We start from the raw sequence: 26,987 nt of genomic DNA, 5'->3' as shown, positions 1-26,987 counted from the left end.
GTAGGCTAAGACACCAACACATCCTAACGGTCAACCAATTTGTGAGAGTGACTATCAAACTAATGTAGTGTGGATTTCAATCTTTCTTCTTTAAAACTCTGCTTGGGCATTGTGCTCGTCTGGGAGTACACCCTGCTTATTATTTCCGAATATTTTTTCGTTACTTAACTACCTAAGGTAAAACATTCTGGACAACTCCAGGTGTCACATGTCTCATGTGGAACTGCAAATCCGTTCAGGGTATCGGAGGTAACCCTAGTTTTCTATTAGATGTCTTGGTAGAATTTTGTATACTGGTGTTTTTTGTTTGTATTTTAATTTCTTTTTAGCTAAAGCGGTTTCAGTTTGTCCAGGACTTTGAATATAACCTTGATATCTTGCCCTCTGTTTTTCGTGGCTTAATGCATACACATAAATATTTGTGGGATAGCTATGTTCGTATATCTAAAAAAAAGTGCTATATAACCAAGGACCAAGCAAGTCACACATATTGATATAACCTGACAAACCACGATTGTTAATATGTAAGATATACATTATAGTTATTTCAAATTTGTTAATGGACTTCTATGCATTCTTTATTTTTGGAAACCAATTTTGATTGGAAATGGTCATTTTGAACTGCAATAAATCAATTCTTTTCGATCTTGCAGTCAATATTCAGATTTATCCCCTGTGGTTAATTCAGTACTGATCAGATAGTCAATCGAGATTGGTTTAGACTATGAAAAGACTGTGTGTTAGGTGAAATTTACCTGTTTACATATGATACATACTAAATCGTCTGAAAAGCTTCTGAACAGTATTTTGATAGCAAACGAGATAACTGAAATCATCAAAATTTACTGCAATCGATAGGTAAACACATTGATTGAAAGACTGCTTAAAAATCCAATGATAACTGTAAGTCAAACCACGTTATCAAATATGTATTTAGTAACAACGAATATGTTTCCTAAATGTAACTCGTTAAACGTTTTTTTTTTTTAAAGTTATCAATTAATAATTAACGAAATGATGATGATTTAACACGACACATTGATTGTCTGAAATTGTAATCATCGACTTTATCAATTAATCTGTTCATCTAATAAGAAAAGGAAAAAAAAAGCCAAAGGATACAAAATTATAATACATGCATGGAAGCTAGTATAGTGTGTTGTTAAGTTCCTGCAAATGGTTCATACTTTTGATACTTTTTAAATCAACTAGGAACAGTTACAAGATGTCTTCATGCCTGCTGTAAAATTATTAAAAAAAAAGCATCATCCTAACATTCACATGGTTTATTAGAATAGAAAAAGTCACAGCAAAGACGTGTATACTGAGATATGTACACGCAACGAAAAACTATACAGATACGTCACATTTACCAAAAATGAAGAGCAGAAATAGTGAGAGACGAATCGATCTGTTTTTGTTATTAATGTTGCCAAAATAAAATATAACGTCACATACTGAGGCAAAACACCTGTTGATATCAATGTCTACAACAGATAAAATTACACGTCATCTGTACTATCATTTGTCTGTTTGTCTTTTTATTTTTGGCCATGGCGTTGTCAGTTTGTTTTTGATCCATCAGTTTGACTGCCCCTTTGGTATCTTTCGTCCCTCTTTCACACACAGTTATTCTTTTAAATAATAACAATGTCAGATATTTTTATAGGGATCGCATAAACTATACAAATTAAAAAAAAAATCAAAATTGCAACGAAGACAAGTTGATTCTCAAATTGGAGTCTCGTATATCATTTACATGGAATGCTTGCAGTGTAGCAATTTAAATCCTGTAAAGTTCGCACTTTACTCTTGACATCAAATTTTGTGTTTGTCCATCTTTTGCCTTACTAGTTTCATAAATATTATTGAAGACTATTGATAATAGTATTTCAATCTATGTAAGAAAACTAAACGTTTCTTTTTACAAGTTTTCGGGAGCAATTAGGGTATCAATGGGTACATGTGCATAAAACACGTCATTTTTTTGTTTCAAGCACGGAATTCCATGTTTGAACCGTATTAGTTAAAGTTGTAAAAAAGAAGACTTATGTACTAAGATTTTTAAGATTTATAATTGACTTTTTAATGTTAGGTTTGGGTTATTTCTTTTATTTGGGAAAAAAATAAAATATAACGAAAGTGATAGCGTTGATCTCGTTTCATATGTTTCTGTACATTTGTTGTAGGAACTACTTGTTTTGTGTTTGGTTTTATATAAGCTTTCAATATTTTTCCATTTTGTTAATTGTGAATGGTTCTTACCGACGTGAAGATTTTTGTAATTTCATGAATATAAATATATTTTTTTTACAAAAAGACCAAATATGTCAGTATAATTTACGATCAATCGTTTATTAAGATGGTTTGTCTCAATCAGAAACGTTTATAGCTGAGTTTATACCTCAGTCAATGATATTGACAAGTCAGGTAAAATACACAGATATAATGTCTATAATTATTAAAAGCTAAAGACGAATAAGAAGTTAGCAATATTTTTCTTCGCTAATATATGGTATAAAAAGATATGTAGTACGGCGTTTACCCAAAAGGAATCATTCTATATGTAAACGAAACATTACATCAACGTAAGTTTTTATATCATACAGTTCAACATGTTTAAGCTTCTATTATTAAAATACTTTAACGTCTACAATAAGTCATATCAGTTTTTACAAAATTAAGGCCAAAATATATGAAACTTTTACAAAATCTCATAAAAAAGTTAATATTAAAGTTCTAGTAAATTGGTAATGTATATGAAAAAATAATGTATTTATTGTTTTTTATCTGAAATATTACCAATAATTTTTTAAGAAAAGGTGTACAAATTTGAAAAGAAAGCCTATTAAATTGTCGAAACCTTTTTTCTAAATAATACAGTTTCTATTTAAAAATGTATATTAATTTTTTAGAATCGATAAAATATTATTACACAAATTTACATTTGGTTGATAAAGGTCACCGACTTTGTTTATGGTGAAAATATGATACCTAAATGGTAGTAAAAAATTATCGAATAGGCTTACATAGCGATGACGTTATGTTTATTTTGCCGTTCTGTTGTATTTGGTTCACTTAGAACATATTTTTGATGATATATACCGTAAAAATTAAGGCAGTGACAATATTCCTATATTACATTTAATTTATTACAACAAACACTAATGTATCAAAAAATAATGATACAAAAAAACTTAGTTAATTGGTTATTGGATACTTGGTGCTTTTACCACAAATGTAAAAATGTTGAATTGCCGTGTTTGTCTGCTCTATAAGGATATGCACATCTTCTAAAATAGATTTAAGTAGGACATATCTAAAAAAAAAATTAGAGAAAAGTGTGTTTTTCAATTTTTTTGTTAAGTTCAAAAAGTCAAGTTGATTTCCTACTTCTATTAAAATATACTAGAACGTACCCGCAAAATCGTGGTCATACACAGTTGTAAACTGTTGTAGGATGAATTTTTGTAAAAGATATTATGTCTGGAGAATTTCATAAAAGGTATCAAAAGCCCTTCCAAAGTTCGTTATCTGTTTCCTTTCTGTTAAATTCAATTATTTTCGTGTTTCTGGCCTCAGACCACAATTATTCTACCCCTTTGCTACACTAGATATAGAAAGATGTGGTATGAGTGCCAATGACACAACTCTCCATCCAAATAAAAATTTATAAATTAAAGTAAACCATTATAGGTAAAGGAACGGCCTTCAATACGGAGCCGTGCCTTTTTTTTGGGTAAAAGTCAAATAAAATTAATATTTTGCAACCGCTTCAAACATGAAATAAATGTAACTGCTTATAGAATATTTAATAATTTATTATTCTAATAAAATATGCTTCTAGGACAATCTATCAGTGTTTTTTCTTTTGAGAGCCCTATTAACATGCCAATGGTAGGATTTGAATCATATATAAATGACGAAGGCTATATTAGGGGTCACGGATTGTAGAGGCCTGATCCTGACATCCCTGGCTTAAAAACATGAAAACATTTAAAGAAATTCATATCCCGAAATTCGAAAAAAATATTTCCGTAAGGATCAATCTTAAAATCTCAACATTAAAACAGCCGATCCCGACGTCCCGAAAAGGTCCTTGCTCCCTCATATCTGTACCCTACTTTCATTTTAGCCAAAAAACTACTTTCACTTTCAACTATAGATTTTCATGCTCCATTTATGGGCATTACGTTTTCTAATCTGTGCGTGCGTTCGTTCGTCCGTCCGTCTGTCTGACCGGCTCTAGGTTAAACTTTTATGTCTAGGTAGTTTTTGATGAAGTTGAAGTCCAATTTACTAAAAACTTAGTAAATATGTTCCCTTTAAAATAAAATTCCAAATAAAAGATTTGACCCCATTTCACGGTCCACTGAATATAGAAAATGATAGTGCCGATTTGGCATCCGTGTGCTATGGACACGTTCTTTTTCCCCACATGTTTTACTTATTTCAATATATATGCAACTGGTATGATCCCTTAAATAGTCATTTCAAAGAAAACAGTAGGCAGAATACAGAAAGTTTCTATATATTATAGTAGTTTTATCGTAGTTTTCATGTATACATAAATGCGAAAAATAATTGTCCTCTCTAAAGAGGTATAATAGTTGTGGTTCTTGCGATCATCTGGCATACGTGTGCTACGGACACATTCTTTTTTCCACATGTTTTACTTATTTCAATCTATATGCAACTGGTATGACCCCTTAAATAGTAATTTCAATGAAACTGGCATGACCCCTTAAAGAGTCATTTAAAAAAAACAGTAGACAGAATACAGAAAGTCTCTATACATCATAGTAGTTTAATCGTTGTTTACATGCAGATAAACGCGAAAAATAAGTGTCCTCTCTAAGGAGGTATAATAGTTGTGGTTATTGCGATCTAAAAACCATGATATCGATAACGATCTGATGAGCTTATTTGTTTTTCATTTTTGTTATCCATCATACGATTGGTTGTACTTGTGCATGTTTAAAACCGGAAGTTTATATATGACTAAAAGTCAGTCTGCCTACAGAATCAATATCCAGACAGCTTTTTTGTCGGTTTTCTCACAAAATAACTCAATCTGAATAATCATAAGAATGGATGACAAATGCGACTATGCATGTTACCTATAGGACACAGAGGCATGATGATTAATTTTCAGTGGAAGGAAGAGAAGCGACACACAAAATGAGGTCTTCTCGTTTAAAAGTATAGATGACTTCGTTCATTTACAGTACTGTAACGTTGAGGCTTTATCATATCGAACATTTAAGCGAGCTCTGATTTTCTCTTAAGGTACCAAGACCATTGGTCAAAACTTATTTCTTTAGTTGTATATGAATTCCAAAGTGTGCCCTTGTCACACATTGATTCATTCAATATTCACCATTCACATTGCAACCAGGCATTGTCAGTGAGTTTAATCGGAAAATTAGAACATGTTTCAGTTGTTTCAGAAAATTTATCGTTATTTGTACAATTTAATGTGTCTATTTATCCTGGTAGTTCGTAGATGTATTTAAATGTCATGTTAATTCATTTTCTGTGCTAAATATTCACTAATACGTCTTTGAAGGCTACTGATTAGAACAGAAGCAAGATAAAAGTTGGAAGCAAACAGAGGACTACATACCTTATTGCGGTATGTATAAAAACTGAAACAACCTATGTACATAATGTTCATGAAAATCTCTACTAGCAATCATGTAAAATGTGTATTACAACTGTGGAATTATCGTTCAAAATATTTACATATGTACCTTAGCAATACGCTCGAAAAGAATATCTCCGACATTCCTTTTGGATTAACGATTACATTAAGAATGGAAATTGGGAATATGTCAAAGAGACCAAAGAGCAGATAACAGCCGAAGGCCACCAATGGGTCTTCAACGCAAAAAATCGTGCAACCGGAGGTGGGCCTCAGCTGGGTTTGTATGCTCAGAATATATGGATTAGTGCATTTTGTATCTTGAAAAACTAATAACAGGAACTAAGGAATGCAAATAGAGTTCGAATCAAGACAATTAACATGCAATCAACATTAGCATTTTGTTGTTAAGGAAAATTTTGTTATTGCATTTGCAGGGCATATTAGTCCTTTTTGTCGTTACAATATTTGTGATTCGTTATTTGTTTGTGCAATGCATCTAAGTCTTTGTTTTTATTCACTCGCTAAATCAATATTTAAGTATTATGTTTGATTGCAACCGTATTATTTAACTTGAAATAACGGATATGACATACAGTGCTGTGTTTTATGCATACTTTGGCGTACACATTACCATTATATGTTTCGTTTGCGGTGTTCTTTTGTTTCTTCTTCATATAGTATTGTGTGGGATGTATTTTTTATTTGTTATCTTTTATTATTTTCATTTAATCAACCACTAGTAATGTCAGTGAGATTTCTTATTAAAAATTTGCCTTATACCAATCCTAGCTTCCTTTTACGACAAAAATATCCGTTAATACACATAGTTTACGCTACACAGTCAGTTAAAAAAAAACTGATAGATATGTGCGTAATGTTTGGGTTACATACCTTTAAGAAAAACGAACATGTATAATATCAGTGTAAATGAAATAAATGACTGAAACTTTAATATTTTTAGAAAAGAACATGATTGTTAAAAGCATTCAACAGATGAATTGGCCATTTGTTTATAAATCAAACCAATGTCTTGACAATCTTATACCATTGCATACACTACGAAACACAGGAGAAGTTACAATGTATGTAATGATTGATCGTTAGTAAAATGTGTTGTTATATCGTGTATTTTTTTCATATTTCAGTCATGAATTTTACAGTTCAAGATATGATGAATGAGAAACCCTTTGATGAAAACATCAACTTAGATAATTTTGTCTCATATTCTATGGTATTTATATAATTTCGGGTATTCTAGCGTAACGCACACACATGCACACACCGTATACTAAACGTTTGCAGATTTTGTGCCATTTAGGATATTTTGTTTAGATAGAACTGTCTGTTTTTATACTCAAACAATATTGTGTTTACTAAGAACATATGCCGTATAACGGTAACTAGCTATACAATGCCATTTATATTTTGGCTAGTCAAGGATGCATTCAGATGTTACTTGTGGCAGGAAAATAAAATCGGTGACACTTTGTTTTTAATTATCTAAAGTCATTATATAAAACGTATATAAAATGTTCTCATACTTTATTTCTAAATTCGATCTTATATATTTCGTGCTTTTCACAAATAAAACGCCTTTTCATAAATTATATTATATGCAATTGGTAGCTTGAAAAATAGCACGGCGTCCCATATTTTTTATCATGTTTTGAAAAAAAATCAATATCCTTTTGATAATGCAAGAGAATAGTAGGATAATAATAATAATGATAGTAACTATAAGAGGAACAAAATAATAATATAAAGAAGAGAAAACAGAAGAATACCAAGATAACGTTCGTTCATTTGTTGGCATTATGATTGTGTGAAATAACCATGTCTTGTCTGGTGAGCAGAACCACATTATTCATATACAACTGGTTTGATTTGTACTGTGGTCATATTCATGACAATAGTTTTTATAAGAGTTAAAATATATGTTGTAAATAGTGATGTCCAATTCTCTTTTAATGTCTTTGCAGGCAATTTCTGGTGTTTTATCATACGCCTGGTGTCCTGAAAGAATCCCAATACCTATGACTCTGCTGAACCTTTTACAGTTTCTGTCTGTTGGTAACACGACTGGAAACAGAATACTTACAGGCTCGTTCGTTGAAGATTCTTCTGATGATTTACCGGTACCAAATATAACAGTTCCACCACAAAGTCTTGTTCATTCTTATGTAGACATGAATAACAAGTATTGCGACTCGATGTTTGAAAGCACATTCTACGACATTTGTTACATAGGAATGTCTATTTTCTTAAGTATGCTTTCATTTATTGGTAACATATTGGTTTTAATTTTACCTTCAATTTCGAAAGCATTTAGGTCACCAATATTCTCCACACTTTTAAGTTTTTCTCTCATATCGTTGATCCGTGGAATCGATCTGTTATTCAATAGTCTGGTACAATGTTCGCTTGTGTTAAGATTCAGATTAAAGTCAGCATTAGAGTGCATGCTATTAAACTGTATTAAAGGATTTATTGCAAATTTAATTACCTTACATTTATGTCTACTGGCTTGTCAACGTATCTATATATCTCTATATCCCCTCAAGGCACACGTAAATCACACAAAGACAAATGTTCGTCGATGTATTTTTTGTATTTACATTTCATGTGTTTTAATTGAACTGATTATGGGGGTTCAAGGATCACGGGATTGCGCTGTCAGTAGATTAGATAATGATTTGTCAACTGTTTTCAAGACATATGCAGATTTCATTGTTTTTAATCTTATAGCAGTTGTTTTATTATCAGCAGGTATGCTATCCGGGCTAGTTCAGAGGTATACATCGTCAAGACTTACTCAGTCTGTCACACAAAGAACACAATCTCGCATCGCCTCAATAGTTATAGTTTTGTATCTCAGTTTATACTGTCCGCTTAAGATTGTGTGTATTGTTCTACAGTTCACATGCTTCGATCAGTCGTACGTCGTACCAATTGCATTTACTGCTTCTGCGGCACAATTTTTGCTCGGTGCGTTAAATCCTATCATGTTGTGTCTTAGGGTTCCAGAAGCAAAAAAGGCTTTGAAGGAAAGATGTTGTAGTTGCATCACAAATCTTTAAAAAAACTCGGACGCATACTGACTCACATACTCTCGAACGAAAACACTTTATACATTGCGCAATGTGTCTTTTAACGACATTGGATTTTTGTTCAAATTATTTTGATTCTTAGGTTTAAATTCTCTTATCAGAATGGCAGTTTGAATAAATTTCGGCATTACCTATCAGACGTGTTATATAGAATCCTGCTAAACCAATCAGACCCGACTTTATATAGCCTGCATATTGATGTGCATCTATATGTTTAAAGTAGACCTGAAACTTCAGCAGCAAGTATTTCATTTCTGCTAACAATGTATACAAAGACGAGAAGAAATTATAGTAAATGTTCTACTGCGTCAGCCCCCTTTTTGGTTGAACTCATTGCATGCAATGGAATTATCATTGTTTCGACATTAATTTGCTCTGAAACGTCAAGTTAAAAAAAAATATATAATAACCTGCGTCAAAACTGTGTAAGTGAACATGTTCGTTGCGTATGTGAAACTGTATGATATATGTATATTGAAATGTGAGTAAACAATGTTTTTAAATGTCATGTTGTTATAAATATTGTAAAATTTGCGTTGTATAATATATATTATAATACAATTTGAATAATCAATATTGCCTTTACTGTTCTTTAAATATATTACAATTCTTTAATCATTGTATTTGGTAATTAGACAAAAACAAATTCCCAGGCTCAAGAGTATCGGTATTTTAAACACACATTTAAGATTTGTCTTCACCATGTTCACCAAACTATAGAGGTAGCATGCGAAGATAAAGGTTGTTTTATGCATTGCAAATAACGTTTTTCAATGGTATTGTCAATTAAGAAATCTGTTTTAGATGGGTATTTAGTATTAGTAATTTTACTGGGTCGATTAAACTTCTTGTTAATTGTTTCTTCAAGATGATATTCATAGTTTAGTAATCAGTAGTTTTCTGTAGGCATAGAATAGTCTATTGTAAAAGAAAAGGACGTCTGGCAGACATAATTTTGAATCCTCGTATTTATGTGTTAATAAATATGATTTATGAAGTAGTGAACTATTTATAATCTGATTGGAAAACAAACAGATAGCAAATGAATTTTAAGGAACTTTAACATTTCAACATGCACGCGAATGTAACAAGGCACATCAACATGTTCCTATGCACGCACATGTTATACGATAAAACTCGTTTTTAATAGCAGATTATCTTTACACACGAATAACGCATTAGTAAGAATAATACAATTTACCAATATAACGGAGCTATAAACAACTGCCTTACATGTCGGTGGTTTAGCTTTACACGAGTAGAAGGACCTGCATACATTTCCAGAGTACCTGAGATCACCTCCGGTTTTTGTAAGGTCACCGAAGGCTTTATTTTTTAAGCCAAGGTGGTCGTGTGGTCTAGCGCACGGGATACAATGCAGGCGATTTGGTGTCACGATATCTCAGTAGCATGGGTTCGAATCCAGACGAGGGAAGATAAAAAAAAATTTGCGAAAGCAAATTTACAGATCTAATATTGTTGGGTTGATGTTTAGACTAGTTGTAAACACATTACTAATATAAGCAAGACTACATGGCTGCTCCTTAGTTACGAAATTTCATATTTGGATTGAACGGAAGCTTACGAGAAAATCATGTAAATTAAAAATGGCAAATGTTGGCTTTGAGAATTAGAAGAATTTAACAGGTTTTTTTTTATCGGTTATTCACGAAATAACCCACGTAAGCTACGGATTTTAGTGGAGTTCGTGTTGTTTCTTAATCAATGTTAATTAATATGTATAATTGTTGATGTAAATGTCCTTTGGTTTTGTTAGTCTTTGTTTACTCCTTGGTTTTGATTGTTGTTGTCTTATTAAGATATTTGAGTTTCATCTAACAGGGAGTTAAAAAGATCAGTCACACACGCACACACCAAATGAACCATCGCTTCAGTATTTTAAAGACCGTATTTGTCCTATTGGAATCGCTCAAGATAAAATTCGAATATCACGGTCCAGGCCATGTGTAAATTTTCAACAATCTATGGCTTCCATAAATTATTTCTTAATTATTGTATGCATTGTGACATATATTTTCCTTCAATTTTATATGTTAAGCGGTTAGAGTATTATGTTTATTAGATAGGCGCTATATGAAAGCTTTATAATAAATAACGAAATAAATGTTTAACCCCACCATATCTTGTTTGTGCTTTTCCCAAGTCTGGAGCCTGCAGTGCAGGAATTGTAATTGGTTCATGTCTGTCTTATTCGTCGATAGTTTTTTTTGAAGTACGCTGTTCGTTTTATCAATTGAATAGTTTTCATGTCGGGGCCTTTTGTAACGTACGATACGGCTTTTTGCATTATTCAAGTCTGTACAGTTTACTAGAATTTCGTACATCTACTTCCTATGTGGATATTTGTCTCATTTGAAATCAAACCTAATACCCTTTTTGTATTCATAATTTGTTGTTAAGACTATTCAAATCAGTTTAAAATCGAAATAAACAATGCTACTTAATGTTGATTAACGTAGCCTGATACATTAACTCAAATCAGAAAAAATATTAAACTCAGAGGAAAATAAATAACGGACTTGGTACTTGATAAAATATGGTTTTAAAGTGCTAAACATCTCACTTGTATGACAGTCGCATCAACTTCCATTAAATTGACAACGATGTGTGAACAAAACAAATAGACACAACAGTAAAAAAATGTCATAAATAGGGATATCATATATTCCTTATAATAACAGTCATATATCAAGAACACCATGACAGTTTACAAAAGTCTTAGAATTCTGTAATCGTGTACACTACAAATAGAAGGGTCTGTATATGTGCACAAGTTTCAATCCATTCAAAACGATATCGTATAATGATTATAGGTTATGAAATTACCTATCTTACAAAGTTTTAAAAAATACAAATTGAAATACTACCCCCAAAAAAATGGATCTGTAAATGAAAAGGTAAACCAAAATTCTTTAGAAAGAAAAGACACGAATTAGCGTTAAAAACAATAAATTAACAAAATCGTACGCGAAAGTTGTGTCTCGTCCTGACTTACACTTCATATGATAATGGTCTCCAGAAAAAAATAAATTCTAAAGCAAGACCTCAACTTAGCAAATTTTTTTCTATATATATAATGTGGAATGATTTTCAATGAAATAACTCTCCTCAAGTGACAAAATGACACATACTTTTATAAATATAGGTCACCGTACGGCTTCAACAATGAGCAAAGGCTTCGAAATAACAAATTAAAAAAAAAAGTCCATACAGTAAAACTATCAGCCTAATAAATGTACAAAGTAATGAACTAAACACAAATATTTTACACATCAAAAGACGACAACCACTGTATAACAGGCTCTTCATTTGGGATAGTCACATATATAATTGTGCGGGCTTTAACTAGTTTGAAGGCGCCAGCCCTCCCTCTTATCGGATACAGCGGTGTTACAGATCAAAATAAAAACAAACTATTAGAAACAGTTAAGAAAAGGCTTTAACTACCAGATGCATACAAAAGAAAAACATCAAATAAACCAAAGAGTGTACGGATGATTTGTACATCCTAACAAGTTTTGTTTTTCGTAAATTCAAAATATTTGGAGAATAAGACAAGTTTTGTATATTCCATTTTGACAGAAAATAGTAATAGACTACAGCTTGATATATTTACATCTCATTATTGCATGTATGTGTGTACACGATAGTTTTTGTGTGTGAGTTACCCATGAAATACCTTAATTCAATATATACCACAGAATATGAGGCAAAAGGCTTTAGCATGTTTAAGTTGTTTGCTTCATCAAAGCGTTTCTGATCAATCAAATCTTGATCCGTAAAATTCGTGACTGAAATATAAAAGATATATGACATAACAAGGCAAATAACTCAAGTTCGATCAAGCAATGGTAAAAGTTTCTCAATCCACTTTAAATATCGTCATTTAGTAGTAAATATGTATTTTTCTTTATTTGAGGAAGGACGAAAAGAATACCAAAAGCATAAAAAACATACTTGTATACTATGGTATGTTAATGTAGAAAGAAGATGTGGTATGATTGCCAATGAGACAACTGTCCATAAGAGACCAAAATTACACAGACATTAAGGTCACCGTACGACCTTCAACAATAAGCAAAGCCCATACCGCAAAGTAACCATAGTCATTAACGTAATTTAGTAGTAAATATGTATTTTTCTTTATTTGAGGAAGGACGAAAAGAATACCAAAAGCATAAAAAAACATACTTGTATACTATGGTATGTTAATGTAGAAAGAAGATGTGGTATGATTGCCAATGAGACAACTGTCCAAAAGAGGACAAAATGACACAGACATTAAGGTCACCGTACGACCTTCAACAATAAGCAAAGCCCATACCGCAAAGTATTAAAGGCACAGATATGACAATGTAAAACAATTCAAACGAGAAAAGTAACATGACTAACGGCCTTCTATATATAAAAAATGAACGAAAAACAAATACAGTGGAGATAAATTTTAACCTCTCATTGAATCTGTCAGGAGAACTGTTCTTAAACAGTACGTAGAACTGTCAGCCTGACACCTTTTAGTCAGTTCTAGGTTAGAACTGTTCTACCTAGAACTGATTTGGTCAGTTCTTCCTAGAACTGATTTGGACAGTTCTACCTAGAACTGATCCTGACAGTTCTACCCTAGAGCTGATCCTGACAGTTCTAGCTAGAACTGACCAGATATTTGGTCAGTTCTACTTCTAGGACAGTTCTACGGTTAGAATTGATTTCTAATTCTACGGCTAAAATTGATTTTTATAAATTCTACGGCCAGAATTGATTTATAAATTCTACGGCCAGAATTGGTTTATAAATTCTACGGCCAGAATTTATTTATAAATTCTACGGCTAAAATTGATTTATAAATTCTACGGCTAGAGTTGATTTGTAAGTTTTAAGAACAGTTAGCCTGAATATACAGGGTTGGGTAAAAAAGCGATTTAAATTATATAGAGTTTTACTATTTTGCCGGTTTTATTTCAGATTTATAATCGGCAAGACTTAGGCATCAACCATTTGATTTTCGAGGGGGGGAGGGGGGAGGGGGGGGGCGGGGGCTATGTTTTTTTTTTGGAAAAAAAAGTTTATTTCCAGTTTTTGGTGAAAAAAAAATAATTTGTTTTGGACCCTGAGAAAAAAAAATGTTTGTTTCATCCTCAGCTGCCACTATATGTAATGCTAAAATTGAAAGAAAAAAATTGTTTTCGGTTTCTTCGCCGAAGTCGAAAAAAAAGTTTGTACAGAAAAAAAAACCCATAGCCCCCACCGCCCAGAAAATCAAATGGTTGCTGCCTTAGAGAACATGTTTAACCTGTTAACCCTGTGCCTGTTCCAAGTCAGGAACATGTAATTCAGTGATTTTCTTTTGTTGATGTGTTACATAAATTTTTGTTTTTCTCTCAATTTTTGTACATAAATTAGGCCGTTAGTATTAAGGGGGAGGGGGCATTACTATTTGAATTGTTTTACATTTGTTATTCCGGGAGTCAGGATGGCTCATTATCACATAACAAAATTATCGGACCTCAATAACCAATATTATATCTGTTTACGAGTAGTTTTCATACCTCGGACGACCTGTTTAACAAAAATCTTTTGACCGCATCAATCTACACTGCCTTTATTTGCTTTTTCTTTCTGCAAATCTATATAGCTGCACAGTACTTCAGTTTTAATTTTAGGTCTAGAGGGACTGTAATATACAAGTAACAGCAATTTTGGAAAAAAATGTAATTGTTCACATCAATTTATAGTGCCAGCATGCAGGGGCAGCTAGATCCAGGCTGGGGGTCCAACTATATGCTCCCATTCATATGCATTGATGTTAAAAAAAAGTGGGGTTCCAACTCCTGGACCCCCTTCCCATGATCCTCCAATGAACATGTCCTTGTGTTATTCAAAATATTGAATCATAAACAAATACCAGTAGTTTTTATACTTCAGACTGAGTAGTGTAATAAAATCTTTTGACTGCATCAACCAAAACTTACCATATTTGCTTTTTATTATGTAAATCTATATAGCTGCACAGCAATTTAGTTATAATTTTAGTTCGAGAGGGACTGTAGTATATAAATAACTGCAATATTGGAAATCAATGACCACAAATTTTTTTTCTCGCATTAATTGAGGGTGCCAGCATTTCCTATTTTATTCAAAATATCGCATCAGAAACAAATATCAGTAGTTTTCATACCTCAGACTGACTCATGTTACAAAATTATTTGTCTGTATCAATCAAAACTGACCATATTTGACAGCATCAACCAAAACTGACCATATTTGACCACATCAAAACAAAACTGACCATATTTGCTCTTTTTTATACAACTTTTATAGTCGCATAGTAAATCTGTAATATTTTTATGTAAGGATGGAGTGTATAATCATTACAATACAAATGATCTATATTATAGGGTTATTGCATGAATATTGGGGAATATTGTTCCGAGTAGGTGCTTATATTTTTATATCAGGATGGATTGTTCAATATAAACATGATAAAGGAAAGCAACATTGGAAAACAAAATTATGCTCGCATCAGTTTAAAGTGCCAGCATGTCTTCTTTTTAATCAAAATTTTGAATCGTAAACTAATTTCAGTAGTTTTGATATCTCAGACTGACTCATGGATATAACAAAATTATTTGTCTGCGTCAACCAAAACCATGAACACTGACCATATTTGACCGCATCAACCAAAACTGACCATATGTGACAGCATCAACCAAAACTGACCATATTTACACTTTATAATGTAAATGTATATATATAAAGCCGCATAGTAAATCACTTATACATGTAGTTACATATCACGATGGATTGTATAATTCAAATGACAGCAATATTGTAACACATTGGCTAAAAAAAATTTCACATCAATTTAGAGTACCAGCAATTTTCTGCAAGTCCTCTTGTTATTCAAAATATTGAATTGTAAACACATTTCAGTAGTTTCCATATACATGTATCAGACTGAGTCGTTTTAACAAAATTATTTGACCATATCAACCAAAACTGAACTTATTTACTATGTTTACACTTATCATGTAAATATATATGGCTTCATTGTAAACCAATAATATTTCTATGTCAGAACGGATCGTATGATAAAAATGACACCAACTTTGGAACACAATACACCTATATTGCTAATCCTGGCTGACCCGGCCTTTTGAACTTTTGAAGCATACAAACATCACTTTTCCATTGTGGCGTCAGATATTTTGTTTTATGATGTAAAATTTTTACGGTGAACCTGTACAATATCCAGTAATGGCAGACAAATAGTGGTAGGGTGTATTTATACCATATCTAAAAATTTAGCGCACCCTTATTTTCTCTCTGTATCCATAATAATGAACCGTCACTAAAGTGACTTTTTTTTTTAAACACAACTATTTTACGGCATCATCCAACACTCACATGACTGATTCATACACTCTATTTTAAAATAAAAAGTACATGTATGGGAAGTTCTCTTCTTGGAATAGTATACTGTTAATATAATTTGAAGATAAATGGAAGAAGGCAAAGAAAAATGCATGATTTTGTTTGTAGCCGAACGTCCAGTGGCAAATGCTTCATTCATGTTCAGATGAGTATATTTTTCTGAGTTTCAGACTCCCAGATATCATTTATAATCGTTATGGATAAGTCTGGCTAAATTGACGAGTAGGTGCAAATGTATATAGTTTTTTTTACGTTATAATACAACACTTTTATTATTAATATCCCATAATTCATCCACTGTACAATTTTCGTATGAACATTTGTCAAAACAGAATCTTAAATGAATGTAAATCCAAGGCAAACAAGGTAAATTACGATTAAAATTCCATGAATTAAATGCAGAAATATATTTATGACATGTATGAAGAGACTGTTAAAAACGGGGAACGAAGAAACGTAAACAATGATGTTTCTTATGCAATCTTATAAAAATATTTCTCAGGTGAGTTGGATAACCTCCTATTCACTTCGATATTTGTACATGTAACGTATGATCAGAAAGAAATATAGAAAATCTGCTATTATATAGCAAAGTAATTGGAAGTGATTTATTTCTTCTAAATTCTAAAGTGCACTTACTGCAGTGACGTCAGTTTAGAACTGTTCTACAGTCCTGACTGATTTAGTCAGTTCTGCTGACAGTTCTACGGTTAGAACTGATTTAGACAGTTTTACCCTAGAACTGATCCTGACAGTTCTACCTAGAACTGATTTAGTCAGTTCTACCTCGAACTGATTCTGACAGTTCTACTTAGAACAGTTCTAGGGTAGAACTGTTCTAGGTAGAACTGTTCTAGGACAGGTTAGAACAGTTCTATGACAGTTCTCCTGACAGTTCTAATGAGAGGTTAGAAGTGATCTCCACTGTAGGTAACACATAAAAAAACGACACCACTGAATTACAGGCTTCTTACTTGGGACAGGCACATAAATAATGTGGCGGGGATAAAAATGTTAGCGGGATCCCAACCCTCCCTTAACCTGGGACAGTGGTATAACAGTTCAACATAAGAACGAACTATAAAAATCAGTTGAAAAAGGCTTACCTCACCAGATGGACACACATACAAGTGGACGTGGCCGGGTACATAAGGTTGCTTTGTTTCCGACTTTGTATAGTCTCTGCAATATATTGCATGCATCCTATTTTTTTAGATATTAATTTTGTTTAATATGCCTCAGATTTGATTATATTTTCGTCGAAATATTTAAAATAAAATTGAACAATGACCGGATTTAAAAAATACATTATTTAACCTTATCGGGATTTTTGACAGAGTCATCATTACCGATTTATTGACATCCGACATAATATACATATTGTCAATTCGTATACTTTTTCCAGATAGCAACACCATAGTATATCCATTATTAAGTCACATCTTGTCATATTTTGATGATGCGGACCCGAATATGTCTAACACCAACCACCCAGAGACAAGAAAAGTACTTATGTATGTTAAAAGTGGGGCGAAAAATACCAGACGGAGTGTCAAACTCATAGATCGAAAATAAACTGACAAAGCCTTTTATTACCAACCCGGTAAAAAGGATAATACGGTAATTGTTCAATATTTTGAATAAAAAGAGGACATGCTGACCTTCTTAATTGTTGTGTACAGCTGGTTGCAGTGTTTTTGATTCATTAATTAATAGATAAACTGAAAAATTAACCGCACCTTGATTTTTTCCTTTACTTTTGGATATGAAAACTATAGAACTTGGTGATGCTCTATCAATACATGATTGCACACAAAGTTGATGAACACAATTTGTTAGGCAGTGTGTGTGTGTGTGTGTGTGTATGTGTTAAACAATCCATCCTCGGTAAACGGATATACTCATCAATGGTACTCTCCTATAAAACATTGATACACAAGTAGAAATATAATCAATTTTGATTGATACAGTCAAATATTTTTGTTTTACTAGACAGATTTGACCATTTGACATTTTGAATAAAAAGAAAACAGGCTTGCAATATGAATAAAGATATCCCTACGCCCAATTCTGCTTTTGTAATTAACTGTCGTCTAAAAACTAGTCGAAGCAGTTTTTAAACCTGTTGCAGCTAAATTTTTACCAACTCACTGATCGGCAAGTTGAATTACAGTACATGATAGCTTTGCCCTAATCCGTGCTGTCAACATGTTTCACAAGGATTGTATACTGTTAAATGTAAGTTACTTAAACAATTGTTAATTATAAAAGAGTTCAATAATTGAAGCAAAGTTATATCATTATATATTTTTTAAAGTTTAAATATAATTGTGAAAACACGTAAAACTATATGATAAAAGAACCGTTCCTCTACACTTATGCAATTATTCCTTTTAGTAAAACGATCTACTTCTTGTCCTGTTATACAATGACATCAACATAGAAAAAATACTGCTGACTTCTTTTTCGTCTTTATGTTTTTAATAATTATAGACAATACATTTGTGTAATCTGTTTGACTTGTCAATATCTTTAACTGAGAAATAAATGAAGATTAATGGTTCCTGATTAAGGTGACACAATTACATCTTGTAGTACAAAATGAAGTTGATGTAGAGTTATATAAAAGTATGAGTCACTTGAAGTTCAGTTTATAACACACAATATCTATACTTTAAGGATCGACATTATAGAACTCTTTAACGCATTAGCGTAGTACATAATATTTATATGTGCTTATAGCATATTATACTGTTGTTTTCGTTTGTCTATGTGTTACACATGTTTGTTTCATTCATTTTAAATACACAAATGTGGCCATTAGTTTTCTCGTTTGAATTGTTTTACTTCGTCATTTCGGGGCCTTTTATAGCTGACTATGTGGTATGGGCATTGCTCATCGTTGAAGGCCACACAGTGACCTATAGTTGTTATGGTATATGTTAAATATCATAACACGCCTTATGTCGAAGCATGCATCCAATCTATCCACTTCAAAATATAATGCAAATTGACATGTTTTTATATATTTTCATTTTATTAATTTTTTAATCAATTTGAATGATATTTGTGACGTCATATAAATAACACAAGTACATATATTTTCAACATGATAACAATGTTTACCTTTTTAGAAATAGTATGCGTCATGAATAATAACGATGATGGTAAAAATAAATCTTCATTTGAAAAAAAGGTCATTTACAGTTCATAATAGTGTTAAAAAGGGGTCACTTTTGGTGCGGTTGAATACTTGTGTTTAAAGGGGCTCGCAAGTCTAAATCATGTTTTTCCCTTAAAATAGGATTTCTCTATATTTTTCTATAAACATGTACTTAATAGAAAAATAAAATAAAAAAATAGGGGTCATCTAGGGTCAAAACAAATTGATTCTTTTTAATGATTTTTGAAACACATGATAATTTAACGACTAATAAAGTTATAAATAAGTCTCTCATGATATATTGTTCCATGCTATACTGCGTCTTTATTAAAATCCATTTTAACGAGTAATACAGGTATATTCGTTTATTAAAAAAGACGTTGAGCATCACAAAAAGAAATAAATGGTTATTAAAGAAATAGACACTTAACAGCCAAAACTGAGTAGGCAAACGTTGATATAAAACTGAACTGACGAAATAATTTAAACAAATTTACAATGTAGCAAACGAAGGCGCCTACAAAAGGAAAAACAGAAAATGGTCTCAGTCAAATATTCATTGAAAGACTTATATACTACCATTCCCACATAGTTAATTAAATTGTTAGGTTGCAAGAATGTTATCTCATGTATCAGTCTTTTTTTTCTAATAATTATGCGCTGAAAAAAAAAAACATATACTTATCACTCAAATGTTCTTAATGGCATCTGTTATGTAATTATACCTTGTTAGTAAGTGTAGCTGTTAATTGCTGATAAAAAAATGTTTGTTCAATAAATGTTTTAACTGATAGTCTTTTGATACCAGGTGTCGTATTTAAAAGCATACAATATGATGCGTAATAGCAGGTCATTCTAAGCTTTTGTTTGCAAATATTTAAGGAAATTCGCTACTCAGTTTTAAAATAAATAGCTTTTCATAAAACTAGTAATGATCGGAGATTAATTGAGGAAGCAACAATGTAAACAAATATATAGAGGTCAATTTGCTTGTTTTCGAGATTTAAAATGTTGGCGGGAAAGTGTTCTCTTTTGATTTTTCTTAGCTTTATCATTGACAAGTTAAATTTCTCAAAAACTATAAAAAAAAAATAAATTTTATAAGACGTTTACAAATGGCTTACAATTATAAATGCAAACGATTTATAAAAAAAAATGAGGGTCAATGGGCAAACATTTTTTACGGATTCAAATGAATAAAACCAGAGGTTTCAGAAAATCTGACAACAATTCCAAAACATGACAAGCGAACACCCTTAATGTATAAAAAATCACTCTTTGATTACTAGAAAAAAATGCGAAATAAATCGGTTTATAAATGTATAAAAAATGCACACTAAATTAAAAATAAACAGACTTATACGAAAAGGACTTGTTTCCCCTACAGCACCGTTTGAAACATGTGTAGCAGATTATTTCTAATGTGAAGTTTATTAGGATAATTTGACATTTGGTTTGCGCTTGAAGTTTATATTAAGAAAAACAATATTTATATTGTAACAATGATTTTTAAATATTACATCTTATGCATGCTTATATAAAAAAAGGATATGTGGTATGATTGCCAATGAGACCTTTCTCTACAAGAACAAAATGACACTAATAATTATCAAAGGTACCAGGACTATAATTTAGTACGCCAGACGCGCGTTTCGTCTACATAAGACTCGTCAGTGACGCTCATATCAAAATATTTATAAAGCCAAACTAAAATTGTTCATTTCTTTATATAAAAAAGGCGGTTGATACCAATGACTCAAACGTGTAAAGAATGTTCGCATCCCTTGTTTTTTTTCTTTATTCGGTAAGCTGTTCACCATTCTCTTGTTTAATCCATGCATAACCATTAGAAATTTTGCCGCTAACCCCGCCTTTTCTTTTCATAATTTTATAACAAATATTGCAGGATCACTGTGGTTTACATAGGTTTGACTGACATGAAGGTTTTGATAAATAAAGAGAAATATTTATTTTCCGCAAAATTTACAATGTCTTTCAACCTCGAAAACAGGCACACGAACCTTCATTGGTGCTGCTGCGTTAGAGCCTTTATTAATTAATATAATGGTATTAATTTTGTCTAAAGCAGGTTAAATTCAAACAGAGTAGCCAATATAGTTTCTAAAAAAAAAAAAAAACAACAACTGACAAAACCATAACATATAAGAAGAAAAAATACACACAATTCCACATAGCACAACATAAAAAACTGAAATCAAAGCACCACGTATCTTTCCAGAAACAAACGACAATAGTAAAACAAGCAATATCAAATAAAAGCGGAATACAACAGTCAGACACATATTTTACATTTGATCAATTTGAACTCATAGCCAATACCTATATATAAAAAAACGTTAAATTTATCAGACGTAATTCCTGTGATGTTCATTACCAAAATATCGGAAAAAAAAACAATTGTCAATACTTGAATCTTGGAAAATATCGGAAAAAAAGCAATTGTCGATACTTGAATCTTTGAAAATATCGAGAAAAAAAAGCAGTTGTCGATACTTGAATCTTTGAAAATATCGGAGAAAAAGCAATTGTCGATACTTGAATCTTGGAAAATATCGGAGAAAAAGCAAGTGTCGATACTTGAATCTTGGAAAATATCGGAGAAAAAGCAAGTGTCGATACTTGAATCTTGGAAAATATCGGAGAAAAAGCAAGTGTCGATACTTGAATCTTGGAAAATATCGGAGAAAAAGCAATTGTCGATACTTGAATCTTGGCATTAAGAGATAATAATAATAATCTATTTTATTATTGTGTCTCATATTGATTGACATACATATTATACAACAAAATAAAACTTACATAGAACAATCAACACCGAACACTACAATTTGGCTTATGAGACATATTGCACAAAATATGTGTAAATGTTTTTAAAAATCCACCGATACTTTGAAATACTATATTTTTTAAAACAAATAACCATGATGTAAGAGTATTTTCAACATGATGAGTAAAACTTATTAAGTATAAAATATTTAAAAATATTTTGTAAAAAATATTTACTTTACATGTATATAAAACTTCACACATATATGATAAAATATTTACATTATGATATTGCGGGAAAATAAATTAACTGATATGCATAATTTAATTAAACAAAATTAATTAAAATAATTATTCATGGTTAAAAATGCAAGGAAACAATTTTTATCGCATGAAAGATAGTTAAACAATTATGTTAATAATTTAAGTCGCATAAAAAAATTATGAATACTTCACATAAAAGTGGCTGAATCTCGGAGCATTTCCTCATTTGTATACATTTTAAATCGTCAATCAAATTGTCGAAACTATTAATATGATGTTGACATTCTGAGTAAAGGTCAAATTTTAAGTCATTATCTAGACAACAGTTCAATAAAACAAGGTCCCGTTTTTCTCAGACTATTTATGACGTCTCTACGCTAAATATATTGAATGTTAAATCTGTACTGATTGATATTTTTTCTTGTATGCTTTCTTTTGTTATCGCGAGTTGTTAGTTGCTTTTAAATAGATGTCAGTAACTCTGAGTACATTAACATCTATTAGTGTCTGTTTCGTGTTTTGTGTTGTACGAGTGACCTGCCATGTCAACTTTGTGTTTGTGTTTGGTGTAGTTCTATTAGTATCCACCTGATGAGTTCAGCATTATTAAACTGATTTTCATGGTTCATTCTTATATTACACTGTTACAACACTGTCCATGGTAAGGGGGAGGATTGGGATCCTGCTAAAATTGTTAAATCTCACCAATGTTTGTCAAAAGTCAGGAGCCTGTAATGCCTTGGTGGTTGTTATTTTTAGCTTCATATTGTTTTTTTTTCGATTTATGTTATAATAATTTGGCTGTTTAATAGATACCCGTTTGAATTGTTTTACACTTGTCATTTAGGAGTACAACAACATGTATATTATAGATAACAAAGTGGTATGAGCTCGCTCGTTGTTGAAGGCCGTAATACGACATATAGTTCTATGACATTTGGTCTATTATGGAGATTTGTCTCATCACCAATCACATCACATCTAATTTAAATCTATTACTTAAAATTACACTACAAAAGTCCAAAAGTCTGAAAAGACCAGTTTTTGTCTCGATTTGCATGAACTATTACTCGACAATCTCAAAAAGAATGAATTATGTCTTAATTTTTCTTGACAAATTCTGACTTGTATTAAATAAGTATGAAATTTACTCGACATATTCTCGACATTCTGAATAATTTCTAAAAAATTCTTGACAAATTCTCGACATTTGAATACTGTCTTAAAATTTCTCGACAGATTCTCGACATTCTTTTTTTTCCTCATTATGTCTCGACGGATTCTCGATATTCTTTTTTTTTTCTCATTATGTCTCGACGGATTCTCGACATTCTTTTTTTTCCTCATTATGTCTCGACACATTCTTAACATTTTGAATTGTGTCTTAATTTTTCTTGATATATTCTTGACATGCTAAAATCTGTCTTGAATGTACTTAACACTAGGTCAAACTAGTTTTCCAATTGTTAAGTTAGAGTTATTCCCCTTAATGAATTAAAGCAGATTATCTTTTCTTTGGAAGTGTAAGTGTAGATAGTAATATGTAAATCTATATAAACATTTTTTCTGCATTTGTTAATCCTTCGTATAATAAATAAAACAAAACTCTAGGTATAGGTTTAGTTGCTAGCAATAACATTTCTCTTTTCTAGCTAGCAATTTTAATCATGTTAATAACATTATAAATAAACAAATATATTATAACAACAATATTCAAACAAAACAAATTACAAAATGTCCAATACATTATTTAAATGGACTGAAGTCATATTTGATATTGTAAATCATACATTCTGTGAAAAAATAATATAACATAACTGAACCCCACCTTTTGAACCGCCAAAGTACGTCTTTGCATATTTTACCTATATATATCTTTTTCCCAAAACAAGAACCTATTATACAACTTCTCTCACTAACCATTTTTGAACTTATAAATACTACTAGTATAACAATAACACAGGGAAAACCCAAAGTCTCGACAAAAAGAAATTTAATTTTTTCCTGCAAGATGACAAACAGTAAAGTGACAATTCAACATTCAAAACATATTTGCCTGTTAACAATAAAAATACAAGACAACTAAGTTCAACAATAAACAAAGTATTTTTTGTGTTTCTTATCTCCTTAATTTAACATGTTAAAGGGTATTTTCTACTCAGTGTAAAAATAACCAGCTTTTTACAATACTATTACAAATTGATTTAATATAAATAAAGGGACTGAAAAAGCAGAAAACAAATAATTGGTCTGTGTGCGTTTTTTCAAGATAAATACATGTATTGAAAATTTGTCAGAAAATAAATATTGTGTTCAACTTTCCTACCCTTAACATTGGCACATTTTTTCTTTCAAAACCCATGAAAATATAACAAAAATTTCTATAGTTTTGTAAACATGACATTTTTAACTCTACGTGATACATTTAAGGGAAAAAAGTCGGAGTTAGTGTGCAAAATTTTTAAATGGTAGTTCATGGATAAACTTAAAACAAAGCTATAGGATTCCCAATTACTGGCAAGTTTTTTAAGATAGAAGAGGAGAGAACAGTCTTAAATGAATTAAATATATTTTTATTCAATGAGTATTTTATATTATATATCTTAATTGAAACCTGAAATATTTACATAAATATATACAAAAAAACAATCAGCTAGCTTAACCTATAATCAAAACTGTTAACGTATAGATATAGGAAGATGTGGTGTGAGTGTCAATGAGACAACTCTCCATCCAAATAACAATTTAAAAAAGTAAACAATTATTAGTCAATGAAAAGCCTTCAACACGAAGCCTCGGTTCATAAAGGGCCCTTAAATTACTAGTAAATTTTGATAAAATCTGAAAATAAAATTTCAATGACAATAAGATAACATATTTCAAAAGTCAAACTTTACATGTTTTTACAAAATTGTCTACTAAAAAAGACTATTTAGTTTTTTCTTTATTGTCTGCATTAGCTGACCCTCTACTAGATCTACTTTGCCCAAGCAATGAAAGACACTGTTCTTATGAATACTGTCTTTGTAAAGTTTACCACTACCCAACTTCCATGTTGAAAGCTTAGGCCCAGCTTTTTTTAGGTAGGTAATGTCGACTCTTGAGGTCCATATCTTTTCCACAGTTGCAAAGTCATAAGTCTTGCCGCCACTTGCAATGCAGACATTGTCTCCTACTTTAAAATGAACTCCTAAACTGTTTGTTTGTGGAAGCTGTTCTGGGGTATGAGAAGAGACTGACAAAGCAGGAGAAATCATTGGAGGTTGAGTGGGTGAAGTTTGTGGAGAATTTGATGGAGTAGATACCGGAGACACAGCAGGAGAAGATATGGGTGATGTTGTTGCGGAACTCACAATTGAAATATTCCTTTGTTTGAAGGATGCCCTGGCTTGTTTTGGTGGTATTACTGCCTCTCTGGCTTTCTTCCACTGCAATTTTCTAACACTACCGCCAGTTGCTATGGCTATAACTCTCTGAAATAAAAAAATAAATAATTAGTATCTCTGTACTTCTATAAACCTAAGTTTGTAAATATTTATACAGATTTTCTTTTTATAAGTAATTTGTTTTTTATATAGTTAACTCGGCAACTGAAATGTTATTATTTGTTTTAGCTGTTATGACTAATGCATCAATATTTCAGAATATGCTGCATTATAACACACATCTTTCACTAGTATATAACTTAAAATATTGAATTGTTAACAACAACAAAGGTGTTTAAAATAACAATAATAATAACTGTTATCATATTGCATAAAAGATTCAATTATCTCCATTTTTTAGTTGGTGTCCAATGTTAGCCACAATGGGGAAATATTAACATCAGAGGGTGAAAGGGTCTTTTTTAATTTTTCATAATAAAACCATTTAATTTTATAGAAATTTGGGAATAATAAGCAAGTTCACAAGTCTTCCAGACTTCTTCATTCTATTATTAGGATCAGGAACTGACATTTCATAAACAGAATTCTTAATTTGATTAACTGAAAGATTTTTTTTTTACTTCTATATCTCATATATATTGCGTACACCTTTAATTCACGGTTTGCATGAAAGCCAGTACCGGAAACATGGAATGTAACAACTGAACAAGAAATCTCAGAAGACCTCTAAGAAGTAAAAAGAAACTGGTATCATCATCTCATTCTGTAAGGTAAGTTTATTTGCCAGTATTTGTTTCCTGTTTCTTTAATTGTTTATATAGAACAGAAGTGGCAAAGGTTCACTGAAGATATATCTATCAACAACTGTTAATTTTATTAACATTTTCATATCAACTCCCTGAGTAAACTATGTCACTTATTCACTTGTCTAAAGTAATCGAGAGCATGCAATTCTGTGATTTATATACATGTCATTTGTTTTCAATTTTAAAATTTATTCAGACCATTTATTGGATTGTTAAACAGGTGTTACTCTTGGTCTTCTTATAACTTGCAATGTAGCCTGGCTTATATATAACCTGATTAAGGGGGCTCTTGGGTCTAAAACATTTTTATTTATATGATATAGGATTTTTCTATTTATAAATGAACTTTATCTTATTCTTAATAGATAAATAAAA

At 31.3% G+C, this 26,987-nt stretch overlaps 1 protein-coding gene across 1 annotated transcript in view; it reads left to right on the top strand.

Moving 5' to 3' along the window:
- LOC143074064 (uncharacterized) overlaps positions 1-26,987 on the top strand; it is a 367,901-nt gene that overhangs the window by 109,893 nt on the left and 231,021 nt on the right. The window lies entirely within an intron of this gene.

This window comes from Mytilus galloprovincialis, chromosome 5, assembly GCF_965363235.1.
Source record: "Mytilus galloprovincialis chromosome 5, xbMytGall1.hap1.1, whole genome shotgun sequence".
NCBI lineage: Eukaryota > Metazoa > Mollusca > Bivalvia > Mytilida > Mytilidae > Mytilus > Mytilus galloprovincialis.
This window is presented reverse-complemented; position numbering and strand designations above follow the sequence as displayed.